Source organism: Muntiacus reevesi, chromosome X (assembly GCF_963930625.1).
Source record: "Muntiacus reevesi chromosome X, mMunRee1.1, whole genome shotgun sequence".
NCBI classification, from domain to species: Eukaryota; Metazoa; Chordata; class Mammalia; order Artiodactyla; family Cervidae; genus Muntiacus; species Muntiacus reevesi.
In genome coordinates this window covers 102214359-102235449 of record NC_089271.1, presented here as the reverse complement: position 1 = coordinate 102235449, position 21091 = coordinate 102214359, and the positions used below count along the sequence as shown (strand labels likewise).

General features: G+C 41.5%; 1 pseudogene; it reads left to right on the top strand.

Moving 5' to 3' along the window:
* LOC136154636 (interleukin-31 receptor subunit alpha-like) overlaps nucleotides 1-20101 on the top strand; it is a 54144-nt pseudogene extending 34043 nt beyond the window's left edge.
* Nucleotides 20102-21091: the final 990 nt, after the last annotated feature.

Sequence of the window (21091 nt, the reverse complement as noted above, 5' to 3'; positions counted from 1 at the left end):
TGATGGGCTACAGTCCATAGGGTTGCAAAGAAGTGGACACAATTGAGCATGCACACTTAATTGTAGAAGATTTAAATGCTAGCCATTTATTTTTCTAAAAGTCGCATCTGTAGGAAGTCTATATCAGAAAGACTGTTTCTCTTTGGAACACATCTGCAGGAAATAGTGACCACAGTGAAAGAAGAAAATACCTGATTAAATTCATTCATCAGCACCATTTACCATCTACTAGAACCAAGTGGCTGCCTATGGGGTAAATCTAAGTAGAATTTTACTCTTTCTAATCAATGACTGGAATGATTGATTATTTAATGATCAGTTATTTTTGTTTCTGTCTATGCTTCAGATGAGTATTTGGAACTGGCTTGTAATGAAAACTTTGCCTTTAGGTTTTTCCTTTCTTATTCTCCATATTATTATCCCAGAATCTGACTTCCATGTAACTGGAACAGAGAGACTCTGCAAGTAAGAGATGGATTGAGAGTCTTTCCAGTTCTGTGGGTCACCTATGAAGGTCTCATGACTTTGTAGCTTTGTGCTGAGAAGACTGTCTTCTGGGAGGAACGCTGTCTTTGCTGACATCTCAGGCTATAACCTGTTGACAGGCTGAAACCTGTTGTTCTCTGTCTGAGAAAGTTGAGTCCTGACTGTCCAGTCTCTTGATTTGGTAAAGACCTTTGGGAAAACTCCTGGCAGAGCTTGTAAGACAACATTTCAATGGAATGAAGATTGAGTCATATATAAAGTTTAAGTGTTCCAATTTCCTTATATGGCACTTACATGGAATTACAATAGGTCTCATCGGCACACTTGGAACCTAGCAGTTAGACTGTGTTAACCACACTTTGACTTCTGCAAGCATAGTTGTAGAAATGTCACCCTTCATTGATGACAAGACAGGTCATTGATTTAATTGCCCTTTAGTGCACTTTTCTACATTATGAAGTTGTCTTTAATTAGGGTTCAGTATGTAATTTCACATTAAACACTCAATTACCTGAATTAAAAACAAAAAAATCCCTAAAAATAGTCTCTCAGTACTAAAGTAGTTTAGATCTTATCCTGAGTAGCAGATCCCATTTTTTGGGAAAAGAATTATATTCTTTTCATCCATGTGAATTCCTCAAGAAAAGATTAAGTGTTCATAAACTTCAGCTTCAGTTAGAGACATTTCCTCAATTACAGGCCAATAGCCTTCTGAACAGTTCTTTCGAACCCTGCTTTCCTCTCTTGACTAAAGTGTATATGTGTCATTCTTTAGTCAGTAACTCAGCATTTGAAATTTCAGGTGCATGTCAGAAGGTTAAACTATAAATTACCAGTGGCCCACTTTGTGCCAAAACTTCTTGAGACAAGATACTTGGGAGATACAGTCTGGAGGTCAAGTGTAATAGAAATTCCTCTCTCTCCGTCTCTCTTTTTTTTAAGTTTTATCCCTGAATAGCTAGGTCATCAGAAGCTAACACACTTGAACTATACTGTCTTCAGGTATGTTGTTTTTCACAGGAGAAATGCATGAACCTAGCTTTCACATTATGACCTTGTATTTCATAGAAGACAACCATGAGAAGTGTACACCTGCCATATTTATGTACTTTTGTTCAACTGTGATTGCAGACATCAGCTTTTAGGTTATCTTTTGTCTTTTTTGACTGGATCTACAAGGTAATTCCATTTATGAATTTAATGCCCATAGCCTGAAAAAACTTGCCTCTTCACAATGATTTCTATGTGTTCTTTTTATCAGCCCATAAGGAATACACAACTAAATTTTATTCTTTTTCACTCTTCCTGCCTGGAAGATCAGCATTAAATTTAGAGCTCAGAGAGGGGCTTAGGAAAGATTATTTGTCTGCTTCTTTCTTCTTTGATTCTTTGTTGTGCTTTATAACATTGTAAGTGTGTAGCTTCTTCTTTTTGGGGAGTAGATATGGCATAGTGAAAGTGAAAGTGAAGTCGCTCAGTCATGTCTGACTTTTTGCGACCCTGAGGACTGTAGCCCACCAGGCTCCTCTGTCCATGGGATTCTCCAGGCAAGAATACTAGAGTGGGTTGCCATTTCCTTCTCCAGGGCATCTTCCCGACCCAGGGATTGAACCTGGGTCTCCCACATTGCAGGCAGACACTTTAACCTCTGAGTCACCAGGGAAGCCCAGATATGGCATAAATTATATATAAAATCTCCTTAACAGTTATCTATGTTATTCCTAGCTTTCATGCTTGTGAATGATGAGGACATGAGATGTCATATTCCAGTCCATATTTGAATAATAAATTATATTACAGTGGGATCTATTGTAGTTTTATTTTAGCTTACCTTAAGTCATCAGATCCAAGAGCAGTTTTAATTTTTTATTTTATTTTTATTTTTGCCCTACATGATTGTGGTTTTCACAATCATGATTATTTTTTCCACAAAATACAAAGCTTTTCACCACATTATAGTAGTGTTCTAATACAAGAAAATCCCAACATTTTCATTGCAGGGGAAGAGTGATTTATATATAGGTTATTAATTTTATAGATCCTTTGTTATTTTTGACTTTTGGTTGATTCTAGTCCTTCAACCACAGGATGAAGACGTCATTGCAATGAAGTCTTCCACTCTCCACCTTACTCCTGCTGGCCCCCTCGAGCAAATCCTCCCCAACTGCATTTTCTAGACAGACAGCCTCACTAATTTCACCACCTCCTGCTACAACTCCCTTCTGTCTCTGCTGAACACCTCACTCCTATTCTTTACAGCTCCACATGGCCTGGATCTATGGAGAGTCCTGAGATCAGTCAAAGTGGATGGAAAAAGGCCGGTGCAGTTGTTGTGGAAGGTGACCTCTCTCTGGGTTATTTATTTACAATTCTGGGTAAAAGCCTTGGTCTCTTATACCTCTAAGAACTGTGATTATGGACATTTTACCTCCTTAATTTCCTTCCTTTCCTTTGATGCCCCAAATCGCACAATGGTTTCCTACCTCAGAAAAGCCCTGGATGTCATTTTGTAGAAGTCCTGAATGGGCAATGCAGACCCTGAGCCTTCTTCTTTGATCTGAAATGTTAACACTTGGAAATGTTAACCCCTGGGACAGGTACGAAGTGTAAGTGCAAGTGGAAGTGCAGGAGGCTCCTTGACCTTCTGGAGAAAACTGTCGCTGGCTGGCCCTCACTCTAAGGCAATGTAAAATTATATAATCCCCACCCGCACACTGGAGAAGAGCACTGCCTTGGGGGTGAGCTTACCGGTGTGTCCTGAGGTCATTGCACAAGTGCCCCCCAGAGCACTGGGGTAGTGGGGTGCAAGAATGGAACAGGGGCCCAATGGTCCTTTGTAGGATGGAGGCCTCGGAATGAGGAAAAAAGCAGGATCCAGGTGGTTAATACAGAGGATATGAGAGAGGGGATGAGAGGTGACTGTAGGAAAAATGACAGAAAAGGAGGGGAAGAGGGAATCAGTAGGAAAGAAAAGGGCAAGCAGAGGGGAAAAACCAGCCAGAAAGTAGGAGAGAGGAGTTGGGGGAAAGAAGAGAGAGAGAAGAGCAGTGAGATGCCCCAATTCTTTGGTGTGTCTCCAAATTCCTCAGGAAATACTCATTGGGTTATCTCATACTTGCTCAAGTCTGGGCAAGTTTCAAATGCTCTTGAAAATGGAGAAATCACCCTGCTTTTTCCAAATGACATCCCAATTCCAGTTACTTCAGGGTTCGAACATCCTTCTACCTTTCTCCTCTCCCCACCCCGAGGACAGAAGGACACCCTCAGTAGCAGCAGGCAAGGGAGAACACAGCCAGTGGTGTTGGGAAATCTTCAAGAATTGATCCCAGATGTTGTGAGTTCTTTCTCAGTCATCAAGCGTGGAAAGGAATTACTCTGTCAACATATTTCTGAGAAGGAAAGTAAACAAGAGCACATCCTATGTGTGGCCAGACCCACATAGTTCAAGTAGGCCAACCTGTGAAGTAGGTGAGATGGGCTTGAATGCCCTTCTTCTTCTCCTCCCCTTCACCTGGGGACTGGTCTTCCTTTTGCTTCAGTAGAGTTTTTTAAGAATCAGAGCTGCTTAAAAAAGAATGAACTAAAATCAGATCATGGTGATGATTGCACACCTCTTGACTATACTAAAAGCCAGTGAGTTGCACACTCCAAAAAAGTGAATTTTCTGGTATGTGAATTATATCTCAATAAAACTATTATTTTATTATAAAAATAGAATGAGTTATCATGAAAGATAAATGCCTCCCAGTCATTAGGAAGATTTTTAACGGAGTTTTTATGTCATGGGAGGTGTAAAGGAAATTCTCAAACCAGAAAGGCAGTGGGACAAAGTGATTTCTGAAGTCCTTCTGACCTTATGTTCAGTCATTCTGCTCATCTCTCTGTGTTATCAGTAACAGAAAGAGAAAAACAGGGAAGCCCTCTAATTCCTGAGAAATACTCAGCATGCTGATCTCTAGCAAAGCATATGATTAACAGGCTCAGGTTCAAGGCTAAAAAAAAAAAAAAGAGGTTGGCCTGGAGCCCCTGGGGTCACCTTCATTTCTCACCAAGGATTTGGTCTGATAGGGTAACCTTGAATGTTCTAGTCCTCTTAGCTGGACTGTCTGGTTGGGGAAGCTAGCTCTCTCCTTGGAGAGGGTGGTATGGAGATAAAAGGACAGGGCACTCTCCACCCCTGAAGGTTTCCATGAAAGAAATCATCCAGGGCCAGAACAGACTTAGGATTGGCTCAGAGGAAATGCCTCAGCTTTTAAGTTTATGCTTCTCTGTCCATTACCAATATCCATTGGATCATAGAAAAAGCAAAAGAATTCCAGAAAAATATCTGTATCTGCTTCATAGACTACACTAAAGCCTTTGACTGTGTGGATAACAACAAACGATGGAAAATTCTTCACGAGATGGGAATATTAGACCACCTTACCTGCCTCCTGAGAAACCTGTATGAAGGTCAAGAAGCAACAGTTAGAACTGGACATGGAACAACGGACTGGTTCCAAATTGGGAAAGGAGTATGTCAAGGCTGTATATTGTCACCCTGCTTATTTAACTTATATGCAGAGCACATCATGTGAAATGACAGGCTGGATGAAGCACAAGCTGGAATCAAGATTGCCAGGAGAAACATCAGTAAACTCAGACATGCAGATAACAGCACCCTTATGGCAGAAAGTGAAGAGGAACTAAAGAGCCTCTTGATGAAAATGAAAGAGGAGAGTGAAAAAGTTGGCTTAAAGCTCAACATTCAGAAAACTAAGATCATGGCATCTGGTCCCATCACTTCATGGCAAATAGATGGGGAAGCAATGGAAACAGTGAGAGACTTTATTTTCTTGGGCTCCAAAGTGCCCACTGCGGACGGTAACTGCAGCCATGAAATTAAAAGACGCTTGCTCCTTGGAAGAAAAGCTATGACAAACCTAGATGGTGTATTAAAAAGCAGACACATTACCTTGCCTACAAATGTCCATGTAGTCAAAACTATGTTTTTTCCATTAGTTGTGTATGGATGTGAGAGCTGGACAATAAAAAAAAGCTGAACACCAAAAAATTTATGTCTTCGAACTGTGGTGCTGGGGAAGAATCTTGAGAGTCCCTTGGACAGCAAGGAGATCAAACCAGTCAATCCTAAAGAAAATCAACCCTGAATATTCATTGGAAGGACTGATGCTGAAGCTGAAGCTCCAATACTTTGGCCACCTGATGTGAAGAGCTGACTCACTGGATAAGACCCTAATGCTGGGAAAGATTGAAGGCAGGAAGAGAAGTGGGTAACAGAGGACAAGGTGGTTGAATGGCATCATCGACTCAATGAATTTGAGTTTGAGCAAAGTCCAGGAAATAGTGGAGGACAGGGAAGCCTGGCGTGTTGCAGTCCATGAGGTTGCAAAGAGTCGGACACGACTGAGCAAGTGAACAACAACCTCTCCCATTGAAGCCAGAGAGCAAGATGCTGCCTAAAGGAATAAGAGTGGTTTGCTTGCATTGGTTTGGGCATCATGCTAGTTTATTTTTCTGGAATTAGATTTATGTCAAGGGTTGATACCAAGAGACCATTTAGAAATCACCTCTCCTGGCATTTGGAGGGTTAACATGGCACAGTGTATGTTACTCATCCCAGAGGGATCATCATATGATTATAGTTTAGCACCTAATAATTAATATTACCTCCCATCCCTGATTCCCATCACTTATTACTGTCTCAATGACTTTCTTTCCTTGCTGTTAGCAGTACATTTTGTTTCCTTTGTGTTCAGAAGGCAAAAGGAACCCCAGTCCTGGAGAAAGTACTTGGTTACAACATATGGTATTTTCCAGAAAACAACACTAACCTCACAGAGACAATGAACACTACTAACCAGCAGCCTGAACTGTACCTGGGAAACCAGACCTACTGGGTACATGTGATTTCTTATAATTCTCTTGGGAAATCTCCAGAGGCCACCTTGAGGATTCCAGCTATTGATGAAAAGTGTAAGTATGACATAAACTTCTTAGTTAGATGCCTTACCCCATCTGATTTGCCAAGGAGTTGTCCCTATCCTCTCAATGGTTGCTGTTTTTTTTAGCATCGACATGAAAATGAAGTAAGGACATTTTAGGTTATGGTGGGGTGATCATAATCTTCAATTAATTAATGAGCTTCTTGAAATAATGTTCTTTTGGAATAAAGCTTGTGTTGGAAATCAGGGATTTCATAAATCATAGGATACACAGTCATGAGCCTAGAAGTTCTCTGGGCAGCAAGTCTTTGTTTTATTCTGAGTGAATATAAGCTGGATTGAGCATTATGAAACTGTCAGATCTGCCATGTTTATCCTCAGTGGCTAAAAGATGTCTTTCGAAATCTTCCCTTCACAGTTCTGACCCCATCCCAGTCTTGATTTGTTCACTCTCCTGTTTTCTTCTTTTTCTCCCTTCCATTTGACTATCTAGTTAGGGATAGTTCTAATGTTAATTGTTGTTGTTGTTCAATTGCTAAGTAGTGTCTGACTCTTTGCAACCCCATGGACTGCCCCATGCCATAGGCTTCCCTGTCCTTCACTATCTCCCTGGAGTTTGTTTGGATTCTTGTTTATTGAGTTGGTGATGCTATCTAATCATCTCACCCTCTGCCACCCTCTTCTTTTGCCTTCAGTCTTTCCCAGCACCAGGGTCTTTTCTAATGTGTTGGCTCTAGTGCTTATTCTTGCCAATAATTTCTCATTACACCTTTAATTAAGTAATTTTAAAAACATTACTACTCTCATGCAAACTTATATCCTGTTTTAGAATAAAATAGCTTCTTTGAGTCTTATTCAAGGAATTGCAGGCAATCTATTTCCTCTTCCTGGCTTTATTTTCTCTATAGATCTTATTGCTGTTGTTCAGTTGATAAGTCATGTCTGACTCTTTTGCGACCCCATGGGCTGTAGCCCACCAAGTTCCTTTAACCATGGGATTTCCCAGGCCAGAATACTGGGATGAGTTGCCATTTCCTTCTCCAGGGTATGTTCCTGACCCAGAGATCTAACCCTTGTATCCTGTGTCTCCTGCAACAATGTGCAGCAATGGTAGTGTTGAGTAGTTGCAACAGAGGCCTGCAAAACCTAAAATGTTTACTATTTGACCCTTTACAGACCTCTTTGCAGTTCCCAATCCCAAACATTTAAGAATGTGATGTTTTACAGAATTTTGTTTATTAGAGTCTCCTAGAGAATAGTTATAATAATAATTGTAAGTTTAACAGTCATTAAGTATAATTATCCAATATTGTCCATTAGGATATGTCAGACATTGTGCTAAAATGATATGATTCAATCTAATTTTAGCCTCACATGACCCATGGGATAGGTGCTATCAGGTTTACTTTTTAGCTGATGAAGCTGTGATTCAGGAAAGCTTAGTAATTTGCCCAAAGATCTCTCAGGTGGACTTTAAGCACAATTCTACATGATTCCAAACTTGTCCAATATATTTTATCCAGAACCTTGGACTTAGTAAAGTGACTTAGAAATCTGATCACAGCTGCTATGTGACCCTGAATGATTCTTTTCCTCTGTGGACCTCTGTTTTCCTATCTTTCAAATAAAGAATTGGAACAGAAACACCTTCAGGTTCCTTTTGGCCCCAAGACAAGAAGCTCTGCTTCTAGGAGACCTTAGCCAGCAGACAGCTGTGGAGTGGTCTGAGGCAGGACGTGGCGAAACATGGCCAATTGTCCGAGGAGGAGGTTGGTCCTGAGTTGAGGGAGGGTTCAGGTTGGGCTAGGATGGTGGGCAAAGATGAAGCACTACTAGCATCTAAGAATGATATTTGATGGGCCCAGAGTGACTGACTTCATGCAAATCATAAGAAATTAACAGCATTTGCAGTCTTAGTGCCTTTCCTCTTTTCTCAAGAGGAATCTATTTCCTACCACATCTGGGGGTGTATTGTGTTTGGAGAAGTTGCTCAAAAAGTGATTGTTGAGTGATGGAGGCAATTAGTCAACATTCAGTAGAACAATGACTTGGAAACTTCTTTCAACAACCATTAATGCTGTCCAGGCCCTTTCATCTTGCTAGGCTGACTCATGGCTTGATTCCACACCCTCTGTGGTCCAGAATCTGTGCTTATTTCTTAACTCTTTAGACCTGACTTCTGCTCCTCAGAGTTCCATTGCTGCTAAAGAGAAAGAGTGTGGGGTTAGCAACCAACACTCACTTCCATCTTCAAGTTGGGATGTTCGTGCAAGTGGTTTATTAATCAGAAAAGGAAGGAAGGCCAGGGAAGAGGGGGAAGAGGAGGCTGAGCCAAAGATGTTGATTGGTTTTCCCAGATCTTCCCAACAAAGCACCATAGACTTGGTGACTTCAAACAACCGAAACTCAACTGCCTCATTTTTCTGCAGGCTAGAAGTCTGAAAATGAGGCACTGGCAAGACTGTGCTCCCTCAAAAACTTCTAAGGGAGGATCCTTCCTTTTGATTCCAGCTTCTGGAAGTCCCAGGCTTTCCTTGGCTTGTAGCAGTCTAATTCTAATCCGACTCATTCCTCACATGACCAGCTTCCTGTGTGTATCTGTCTCTACATTCAAATTCCACTTTTAAGGAGACCATATTGGGCTAAGGACTCTCATCTTATTTTAGCTACTTATACCTGCTTTCCAAATGAGGTTACATTTTGCAATACCAAGAATATCTTCTGCGGGCACACAATTCAACCCAGAATGGTTCGATCTGAGTTGACAGTCCTGGGGAGGGTGGTTCCAGCCTGACCCTGCACAGGAACTCTGAAGTTTGTAACAGCTCAAAGTTATCCCAAGCAGGCGACATATAAAGACAGCAAAAAGGCATCGGAGGGGATCGGTTGGCAGTTTAGTCTCTAAGTCGTGTCCGACTCTTGTGACCCCATGGACTATAGCCTGCAGGTTCCTCTGCCCATGGGATTCTACAGGCAAGAATACTGGAGTGGGTTGCCATTTCCTTCTTCAGGGGCTCTTCCCAACGCAAGAATCGATCCTGGGTCTCCTGTATTGCAGGCAGATTCTTTATGACTGAGGGGATCAGGGAACACTAATGTTACCTGCTTCAAGAGGCTGAATAAGTTTGCAAATGCTCCGATAATGACTTTAAGCCTGATTGTAACAGTGACTAAGAATGCTTAGAGGGTGTGAGCAGGGGAGGGCAGGGAGGAGAGAGCTGGAATGCTAGGGCTTAGGTGGGATTGATTTCCTGGTTCTGTGCTCCTTGCCCTACTCCAGCTTCACAATTTCCCCATGTCTCAGTTGCCCTTCCTCAGAGCTGACTTTCAAGTTGACAGATTCTCTGGCCTTGCTTCTAGACCAGACGCTAGAGTCTCTCATAAAGGCCTAGTACGGGGAAAGGACTCCTTTTCCTTCCATTGTGAGCCTCAAGAACAGAGGCTCCTAAATATGTACACAGTCCTCTGGGGCTTGTTGTTGTTTTCCTTTTATTTTATTTCTTAATTTTAAATTAATTTTTATTGGAGTCTAGTTGCTTTAGGAGTGGGGAGCTTCCTTGGTGGCTCAGACAGTAAAGAATCTGACTGCAATGCAGGAGACCCAGGTTCGATCCGTGGGTCAGAAAGATTCTCCTGGAGAAGGAAGTGTCTACCCATTCAAGTATTGCTGCCTGGGAAAGCCCATGAACAGAGGAGCCTGGTGGGCTACAGTCCATGGAGTTGCAAAGAGTTGGACATGACTTAAAGACTAACACGCACACAGTTGCTTCACAGTGTTGTGTTAGTTTCTGCCATACAGCGAAGTGAATCAGTTATACATATACACATATCCCCTCATTTTTAGATTTCCTTCCCATTTTTTGGCTTCCCTGATAGCTCAGTTGGTAAAGAACCTGCCTGCAATGCAGGAGACCCTGGTTCAATTCCTGGGTCGGCAAGATCCCCTGGAGAAGGGATAGTCTACCCACTCTAGTATTCTGGTGTGGAGAATTCCATGGACTTCGGCCCATGGGGTCGCAACGAGTTGGACACGACTAAGCAATTTTCACTTTCCCATTTAGGTCACCACGGAGCACTGAATAGAGTTCCTTTTGCCATAGAGTAGGTTCTCATTAGTTATCTATTTTACACATAGTAATGTATTTAATCTCTGGGAGTTGTTGATGGACAAGGAGGCCTGGCATGCTGCGATTCACGGGGTCGCAAAGAGTCAGACATGACTGAGTGACTGAACTGAACTGAACTGAACTGAATGTGTTTGTTGCATAGGCATAGCAGAATTTAGTACCCCCTGGCCTCTTATGCCAAATCTCTATACTTGCCTAGCTTTCCAACTTCCAGAGGCATTTTGGCTTTTTTGAGGGACTCCACCTCCTCTTCTGCCCTCATTCAGAACCATCTTTGGTGTTAATTTAAACATACTTCCTGTGGATTCCAATTCTATAGGATCAGGGATGTTGTAGGCGGTGAGGAGTAGAAGAGGGGAAAGCCACATGCTGTGGTCTTCTGAGCCCCACTCCTTCATGCCCTCCTTCTCCTCCTTCTCTCCCCACATCTCCAGTAGTGCTCTCTTCTGCATATCCAGAACTTTTTCAATAAGGGAACTCTCTGATTCTGATTAGATCCCAGGCACTAGACTTGAAGTCACATGTTCAACTTTTCCACTAAAGAACACTGTGGACTGTTTCCCCACCTGTCTTTTTGCTAGGTCTGCAGGGAATGCAGTCATTTACTTATTGGTCCACATCTAGGTGCTTTAGTTGGGTTTGTCTATATCCTTCTGCAGCAAACACAGTTCTTCCTACCTGAAGATGGGACTGCATAGCCAGGTTGTATACCACCAGTTTAGGTAGTTGAAATTAGAACCCATCACCCTGGTATGATTTTAGGGTCACCAGATTCCAGCTTCCCAATCACAAAGTTATAGATGCCTGAAATTCTACCTTTAGAGATCCATTCTTTGTCTCAGGCTTACTTTCCTTTTGATTTGCACAGACCCCAGAGATGCCTGGTAATTCTTCTTAGGCATCAGCGGTCTAGTAAGGTTCTCTGCTGGCAACAGGCAAGTTTGGGGGAGATAACAAAAGGCACTTCATCAAATATTAAGAGTAAGGAAAAGAGATACAATAAAAATATTGAAAACAGCATCCTAGTGGAAGGTGGCAGTGGAGATCCTGAACTTTGACCTTCTTTACACTTTGGGCAGTGAATAGATGTAAATGTGGTTGGTGCATTTGGAGGATGAGTTCGGTGTTGTGAAGGAGTCTTTTCCTCTCCTTTCAGTGTTCCAGTGCATTGAGGCCATGCACACCTGCCTCACTCAGGACCAGCTGGTGGTGTAATGGCAAAGCACTGCTCTGGAGGTCGATACATGGATGGTGGAGTGGGTCACAGATGGGCTCAAAGCCCTTGGCCATTTCCTGGGAGTCTGTGGCTCATACCAGGAACTGGATAATCCAGCAAGGTAGCCAGTGCGGACCCCACAGGTTCTTGCTGTGTAGGATTCATGATTGTTTTCACCAGTTTTAAAGTCCTTAATTTTGTCTTCAAACCTGTAAATTGTGAGTAATAGAATTTGACAGGCTTGGGCAAGCTTAGTGACGTGTGCTTCTTGGCATTTCCCAGAAATGCAGGATTAAGAAGCCGTGAGTATCGGACTAGGCAGCTGATGTCCTTCCAGGCGGAAAGCACCATCTTTGGTGGTGGACACCCACCATCAGAGAGCTCTTCCCAGATACCAGGATCATGTGGATACAATGTGGAAATCATGCAATTGTGTGGAAACACCAGAGTTTGTATCCCATCTGTCCTATTCAGGATGCCTCCTTCAGTTCTGGCTACATGTTTAGGTTCTAGCGCCCTTCTCCAAGTGACTGATACAGAGAATAGCCTTCTTTTCAAGAAAGTCCCTGCTCCATATAAGACACATAAGTGAGGCTTTACTCTCCCAGTCCTATCACTCCAACCATTTTTTAATACTTAGTAGCATCTATATGAAGAATTATATAGGGATGCAGACAGACAGAAGAGCTAGAATGTATGGTAGCTGAGTTCTCTAAGGTGATATGATATTGAAAGAAGAATTAAGTTTATTCTGTAGTGCTCCCCAAATGATGTAACAAAATCAGTGATGAAAGAGAGCCTGGATCTCTTACTTCTCCTTTCCTGGGTGGCTCAGCCATTTTGTCCGAGTGGTGCAGGTTTGGTTCTTTTTAAAATTTAATTAATTTTAAAATTAATTAACTTTAAAATGTTAGAACCAACATAAATATTAGAGACCATCCAAGTTAACTTCCTTATTTTTCAGATCTGGAGATGATTGAGAAATAAAGTATCTTCTGTAAGTCACAGGTCATAAGTCTTAGTCTAGCATTCCTTCTTCTATGCCATGCTCTGCACCTAACACTTCTTTCTCCCTCCCTCACCCCTTCTCTCTCTTTCCCTCCCTCTGCCCCCCTCCCTCTCTACCTCCCCCTTTTCTGCAGATAAACTGAAACCTTTCTGGTGCTATAATATCTCTGTGTATCCAATGTTGCAAAACCGAGTGGGCGAGCCATATTCCATCCAGGCTTATGTCAAAGAAGGTGGTATGTATGGACAAGGTGTCATTGGGCAAAGGAAACTCTGGGGCCTGTCCAACATTTACTCAAGGCTGTGAAGGCCTGTAGCTTGTTCACAGTTGTTTTAGTGCTCATCCGTGCTGCACATTTAGCTTGTAGTAAGCTATGTATACTTATTACAATTTGTAGAAGTTGACACAGTTGTGGTCAGAGTATGGAGTCAATGAATTTTAAAGCTGCGGTGGACATTAGAGATCATCAAGTCCAAGTCCCTCATCTCACAAAAGCAAGGCTCAGAGAGGTGAACCAACTTGCCAAAAGTCACAAAGAAACAGCGCTAACAGCTCTATAATCAGAAAAGACCAAGCTAGGGACCCTAAGAGTTAACTGTAACTTGTTGGAGATGCTAAAAAATTATATTTCATTGTATAGCAATAAGCAAAGATTTTATTGGTGAACCACTCAGACTGTAACTTCTGCCTTTTTGGAAGTTAACATCTTCCAGATTCAACCTTAGGAAATATATCCTGTCACTCAATGATAGCTCATGGAAGCATAATCTTCAACTGTTTGATAATAGCTATTACACGTCTGGATGAAAAAGCTGGGTGCCAAATTAGTGAGAGGTCTATGAGGAAGTACTCTTTCTCTGGTCTTTGACTCTGCTTCTCTTCCTGTTTGAGAGGCATGATTCCAGACAACAGTTTTCTCAAGGCAAGTTGATTCATCGTTTCCCTACTCTGCCCCACCTCCCACCCCCAGCACTGATTACAGTTTGAGGACTGGGCAGAGACTTTGTAGGGGAAGGACCTGCTGGGGTGTGATTCGGTGTTCATTTGTCTCCCCGTCCTATAAAGTTCCATCAGCAGGTCCTGTGATGAAGGCAGAGAAGATTGGTGTGAGGACAGTCACAATTACATGGAAGGAGATTCCCAAGCATCAGAGAAATGGTTTCATCAACAATTACACCATATTTTACCAAGTTGAAGATGGAAAGGGATTCTGTAAGTGAGCTTATAGTCTAGCTGAAAGAACCCTGAGCCCCAGATAGATGCTGTGGATAGACCTGCTATCGGGGTAGCTCCTATGGTGGGTGCCCTGCCATTTTGCAGGAATCACTTAACTTCCTTGAGATTCTCTGAAAACAGTGTCAAGGGTGTCCATCTCTTGAGTTTTTAAGAGTCAAATGAGATTGAAATGACTGTACCTGAGATTCCTATAGGGACCAGAGAAATTGATATAATTTGTGCCCATCAGGCTGTGAACAGTGGGCCTCTAGGGAGCTCTTGATCTTTACTCCAGAGTGGGACATGCCTAGATTAAAGGCTAGAGGGGACAGACCCTGTTTGGTGGCACTTGCTTCAGTGCAGGACCCTTTACAATGGCTTCTACCATCCACTGCCTTTTTCTTGCATCTACAATATTGCCTGACATCCTCAATTGTGGGCTAGGCCTGGGTTTCTGTTTAGGCTAATTTTCTTTTGGTTATGGTAAAATCGATATAATGTACATATAATGTAAATTTTACCACTTCAAACGTGAAAGTATACAATTTAGTGGCATTAAGTATTAAACATCCGTAATGTTGTAACCATAAAACTACTTAATTCCACTCCAAACAGGAACTGTGTACCCATGAATCAGTCACTTCCTTACCCTTGACCCAGAGTCCGTGGCAATCACAAAACTCCTTTCTGTTTCTATGGGTTTCCCTATTCTGGATATTTCATATAAACAGAATCCTACAATATGTAACCTTCTTTTTTTTTTTTTTTGCCTGGCTTCTTTCACTTAGCATAATGTGTTCAAAATTCATCCATGTTGTAGCATGTATTAGCACCTCATTCCTTTTTATGGCTAAATAATATTTTATTATATCAAGAAACATTTTTTTAATCCATTCATCAGTTGATAAAACATTTTAGCCACTGTGATTAATGCTGCTATGAACATTGGTGCATAAATATCTGTTTGAATCTCTGCTTTTAATTCTTTGGGGGGTATATACTAGGATTAGAATTGCTGGGTCATTTGGGAATTCTAAGTTAACTTACTGAGGGGCCACCAAACTGTTTTCCATAGCAGTTATAACAATTTGCATTTCCACTAGCAATAAATTAGAGTCCTAATTTCTCTACATCCTTATCAACACTTGTTATTTTTCATTTTTAAAAAGCGTGGCTGGCCTAGTGGGTATAAAATGCTATCTCAATGTGGTTTTTTAAAAAATGTATTTATTTTTAATTGAAGGATAATTGCTTTACAACATTGTGTTGGTTACCATCATGTATCAACATGAATCAGCCATATCAATGTGCTTTTGATTTGCACTTCCATAATAACTAATGTTGTAGAGCATCTTTTATATGTGTTTGTTGGCCATTTGTATATCTTCTTTAGAGAAAGTCTTCTCAGTCTCTGCTCGTTTTTAAATCAGGCTGTTTGTCATTCAGTTGTTGAGTTGTTAGGGTTTTATTTTTTAAAGCATTCTGGATACAAATTCCTTATCAAATGTATGATTTGCAAGTATTTTTTCCCATTCTGTGAGTTTTTCACTCTCTTGATAGTGTCTTTTGATGCACAAAAACTTTTAATTTTGATGAAGTCCAGTTTAATCTTTCTGCTGCTTCTGTGCTGGTGTCATATTTAAGAAGTCATTGTCATATTCAAGGCCATATAGATCTACCCTGTGTGGTTTTCTAAGTGTTTTATAGTTTTAACCCTTATATTTAAATCTTTGATCCATCTTAATAAGCTAATTTTAACGGATAGAGAGATAGGAGTTTTAGATGGCCAAGCTTGGAAGCACAGGTTCCAGTGCTCTTATTTGAACTCCAATAAAGCACAGTTTTCACTTGGGTGTGGCTGTGGTGTTTGAATTCTTTATTTTTCCTTTAGCCAAGACAGTCAACTCCAGCATCCTGCGGTATGACCTGGAGTCCCTGACACGAAAGACCTCTTACACTGTTCGGGTCATGGCCAGCACCAGTGCTGGGGGAGCTAATGGCCCCGGGATAAACTTCAAGACATCGTCAATTAGTGAGTACTCTTTTAGTCCCTGGGAATGTCTCCTTGACATTTCCTTAGGCCAGTCACAGATGGTGTTTGCCAGGGACAGGGGGAAGCCAAAAGAAAGGGCAAAGTAAGAAGAACCATTTGTTGTCTGACTCACTGGCCTTCCAGGAAAGCATATGAGTGATGGGAGGGAGAGCAGGAAGATTGAGAGCTGAATTTGGAAAGATGGTTCGTTTTGCTTCTTCCTCACGGGTAGCCCCAAATCTTCATAGAGAGGAGGGATCAAGTTAATGCCAACTTCATTGACACTTCAAACCAGCCCCACCTCAAGACTGTCCCCAGTTCACAGTTGTCAATCCCTGTGTGTCAAACAAGGAAAAACCTTGCACCACTGACCCACTTAATGTCATCATTTGTGGAGTCTTTTGAGTGAAAAAGTGCATAATATGTTCTAGTAATCAGATTTTATATTAAAAATGGGAGCAAGAAAAATTTAATAAATAAAACAATAATGTAAAATATAATGTGATTCATCTGATGCTCGTGGGTGCTATTCAAGAGGGGAAAGAAGATGGGCTGAGAAGGGAGATGAAGGAGAAAGAAGGAGGGAAGATGGGAGAAACAGGTTAATTTTTCCAACTCTTTGAATGACAGAGATTTGATTGTAAGGATATACTAACACTGTTCTTAAAAATGAAACTTAAAAGTGAAGGGATATTGCAAAATTTCAATAAAAGCTAGAAACAGTCTAAGTATTCTTGGAAGTCCCTTGTTTATCATCATGTTTCCAAGAGAAGAAAAGCAGTTTATGGTTCTAGAAAATGTGGGTATAGCATGTGTTTCTACACAGAAAACACATTCTTTTTTATTGACTGAAACATTGTCTTTAGGGACTTCTTTTTTGATATTGCTCTTTAAAATCTTTAAAAATCATGTTATCTTTTTACAACACTAGACACAAATTGCATTATCTGGTGGAATTTCTCTAGGGGTCAACTTGAAGGCAAAAGTCTACCTTGGAGCTTAGAAGTTTTTACCCTTGCTTCTTATAGATCTCCCTGCTTCTATCTTTGATCCTCTACCATCTGTTTTCCACACAGCAGCCAGAGTTTAAAATCCTAGACTCCTTGCTTAAAAGCCACCAATGGCTTCTGTTGTATTTTAAATAAAACCTAAACTCCTTCCCATAGCTTTCAGGACACTTCCTCATCTGTCCCTTCCTGATCTCACCTCTCACCACTCCCAATTATGTTTGCATTTATGCTCCTGCATCTGCTCTTTTTTCTGTCTGGAATGCTTTCCCCAGAATGAACATGGCTCGTTCCTTCTCATTATTCACATTAGCTCAAATTTCACTTCTCCCAAGAGCCTTCCTTTGCTACCCTATCTAGAGGTGCTAACTCCTATCCCACTTTACCCTAGTTATTATCTAATAATAAAATAATTTTTAAAATACCCATTTTATCTGAAATAATCTTGCATTATTTATTGTCTGAATTCTTGTACCAGAATGTAAACTCCATGAGAGTAGGGATTCTTGTGTTTCTTGCTGTTTATTTATTTTACTACTCAGAATAGTGTTTGGCAAATTATAAGTGCTCAGAAATGTTTATTAAATGAATGAAACTGGAGGATGAACCTGGGGAACATAATTTCTGTCAGTATTATTCAGGGAGAGGAGAAATGGAATGAGTTTAAATTAAATTGAAAGAAAATTGGCAAGGAATATGTTGCTAAAACTACTGGAAGGAAATATTACACTTTGATTTTTGTCAAGAAAGTAAGGAGCTCAGCCTACTACTGATTTTGTTCTCCTTTTCCCAAAGGTGTCTTTGAGATTTTTCTTGTAACTTCTCTGGTTGGAGGGGGCCTTCTTATTTTCATCCTCCTGATGGTGGCATATGGCATCCAAAACCCCAAGTGGGTTTGGAGACAACAATGCGAGCCCTCAAAATGAGGGGTGGAAAGGGAGTGGAAGGCACCATAAAGAGGGTGCTCTGCTATTTAGACATGTTCATTTATTATTTTTTTGTTTTTTTTTACCTAGCTACTGAGTTTATCATGTGCCTTACACTGTGGCACATTAGAATTCTAACTGGAGCAGAGGACCTCCACCCCCGACAGCCCCATGCCCCAGGCCTAGGACTTTTTGAAGCCAGGGAGGTGTCAGCTGCTTTACAGGCTTTATCTACTATGTTCTAAAATTGATACTAGAGTTGGAGGGAAGATCCTCTCTCTCAGTGTCTAGTGGGGAACACTGGCAGCAGCAAAGGGTCTCCAGGTGGCCAGCTTCTCTTCTAGGTAGAGTAGGGAGCAGGGTACCCATGGAGTTGGAGCTCTGGTCAGCGCATGCCCAGGATAGATTGGTCCTTGCTAATTACACAGTGTTGGAGGACTGGCTGAAGGCCATTTGTCCTGCCTGCTCTGGCCACTGTAGGGAAGGAAGTCTGTCTTCAGGGTCTTGTCCTCTCTCTCCCCAGGGAGCCTCATTCTACCCTGAGTGTCACGGGCTCCCTCCCTGGTAGACCTCTCTCTCCAGAACTGCACAGTTGTGAGTCTTCTCTGCCAAGCTGTGCTTGTGTGTGCATGTATGCTAAGTCACTTCAGTAGTGTCTGACTCTTTGCAACCTTAGAGACCCTAACTAGGGACCATAGCCTGCCAGACTCCTCTGTCTGTGGAATTCTCCAGGCAAGAATACTGGAGTGGGTTGCCATGCCCACCTCCAGGGGATCTTCCCAGCCCAGGGATTGAACCCATGTCTCTAATGTCTCCTGCATTGGCAGGTGTGTTCTTTACCACTGACGCCACCTAGGAAGACCAAGCTGTGCTTAGTTACGGTCAAACTAAGTCAACCTCAATTCCCGTGGATTGTAACTGAATCTTCAGCACAGATTCTTGTACATTTTTCATATCTAAAAGCTCCCATTTGCTATTATTTTCTCCCAATCTGAGGGCTGTCTTTTCACCTTACTTATAGTTTCCTTTGTTGTGGAATAGCTTTTAAGTTTCATTAGGTCCCATTTGTTTATTTTTGCTTTTATTTCCAATATTCTGAGAGGTGGATCATAGAAGATCTTGCTGTGATTTATGTCGGAGAGTGTTTTGCCTATGTTCTCCTCTAGGAGTTTTATAGTTTCTGGTCTTACATTTAGATCTTTAATCCATCTTGAGTTTATTTTTGTGTATGGTGTTAGAAAGTGTTCTAGTTTCATTCTTTTACAAGTGGTTGATTCATATCAATGTATGACAAAACCCACTGGAAAAAATAAATAAATAAATAAAAAGCTCCCAGGTGGTGACGATGCTGCTGGTTGGAAACCACACTTTGAGAATCACTGCTCTAAAATATGAGTCTCTTATAAGACTTAGAGTGTTACCTTTCCTGGGGAATAAATCTCAAACAAATGTCTCTGTGATAGTGTGATTCTCGGCACTAGGACCAGGGGGTGGAGATGCGGTGGCAGGAGAGTGGGAAAGAGTAGCTTTCTGGAGAAAGGTCTCCCTCCATTATGTCGCACAAATGACTTGCAGTTTCAACCCTCCCCCTGCCTCCCCACAAAGTACTTTGCTTTCTCAGTTTCCATCAGGAGGCTGTGAGCTTGCCATTATTCAATAGGGAGCCGTAAAATTCCCCATGTGTGTTTGCATGCTCAGTCGTGTCTGATTCTTTGTGACCCATGGACTGTAGCCCACCAGACTCCTCTGTCCATGGAAGTTTCCAGGCAAGAATATTGGAGTGGGCTGCCATTTCCTTCTCCAGGGGATCTCCCCAACTTGAACCTGGGTCTTGCGTCTCCTCCACTGGAAGGCGGGTTAGCATTCTTTTGGCTTGGCCATGCAATACAAGTAGAATGCTTCTTGGACGTACTTCCTGTTTTAAAATCTTCTCTCTTATTAGCAAACTGAAGCACCTATGTTGACCTGATGTTCCCAACCCTGCTGAAGGCAGTATAGCCATGTGGTTTGGGGATGATTTCAAGGTAAACACTCCTGTTTCTATTAAGGAGACTGTGAGCAGGCTGGTTATGGGAGGTGGACAGGATGATGCAGGTGGGGAGCAGTCCTGGGCTGAGATTTGCACAGGGTTCACATAAGGGGCACTCGAGGTTTAAACATCCCAGGGAATGGCTGGCAAGACAAGTGGAATCAGACTTCCTGGAACAACTTTGACCTCAATCTTTGGACAAGAGGAAAGGGCTTCACCAGGCTCATAGAACCTGGTGTTTGCTGGGTATAGAACTGGTCCTATAAGGGATGCCACAGAAGAAAGACACTGGCCTTACCTTTAAGGACCTGACTGTCCAGTTAGAAAGCAGGAGAGCCCAGCGATAAGGTTGGAGGCCATTGAAACAGCAGCCAAGAGCAAATTAATCCAGAGACCACCTGGGGACTGCTTATGTGCATTTCTGTCCAAAGGCTAGGGCAGGCTGCATCAAATTGTTTTTCTCAGATTGGAGACGTTGGCAATGGGTATTCTCATGAGTTATTAATAATAGAAAGTTTCCTTTCACATACATTTTGAAAGTGAAAACTGTTCTGAAATTTTTAAGGTTTAATTTCCTGGTTAAGTAGAAATAAGCCCAATCAAGTATAACCTTTAAATCCTTATTATTGAAGGACTATTTTCATTATCCCTTGATGCAGGAAGTTTCAGTATTAGCCCTCATTTCAACTCAGAAGACTTTTTTAACGTGGGCATTAAAATTATTTTATTATTTATTTAATTAAATTCTTGTGATTTTGATTTTCTTCTCTCATCATTCATGTATTATCCTATTTAATTTCCTACTGATCAAAAGTTATTAACAGAGTAAATTAATTCATAGGAAGTATTGTTTGATGTCTAAAATGTTTTTTGAATTATCTGCAGTACCCAATTATTAATCACTCAATATATGCCAGGCATTGAACTAGGCTCTGGGAATGCAAAGATGTCAGACCCTACCCCTGCCAGGAAGCCATCTTTGATTTTTCTGGTGATGTTGGGAAAGTCATTTTTCCTTATGACTGTGATTGTTCCATCTGTAAGAGTTTTAGTTTTGATGTTTCCATTTCCACTGGAATTTTCTGAGCCCATGATTATA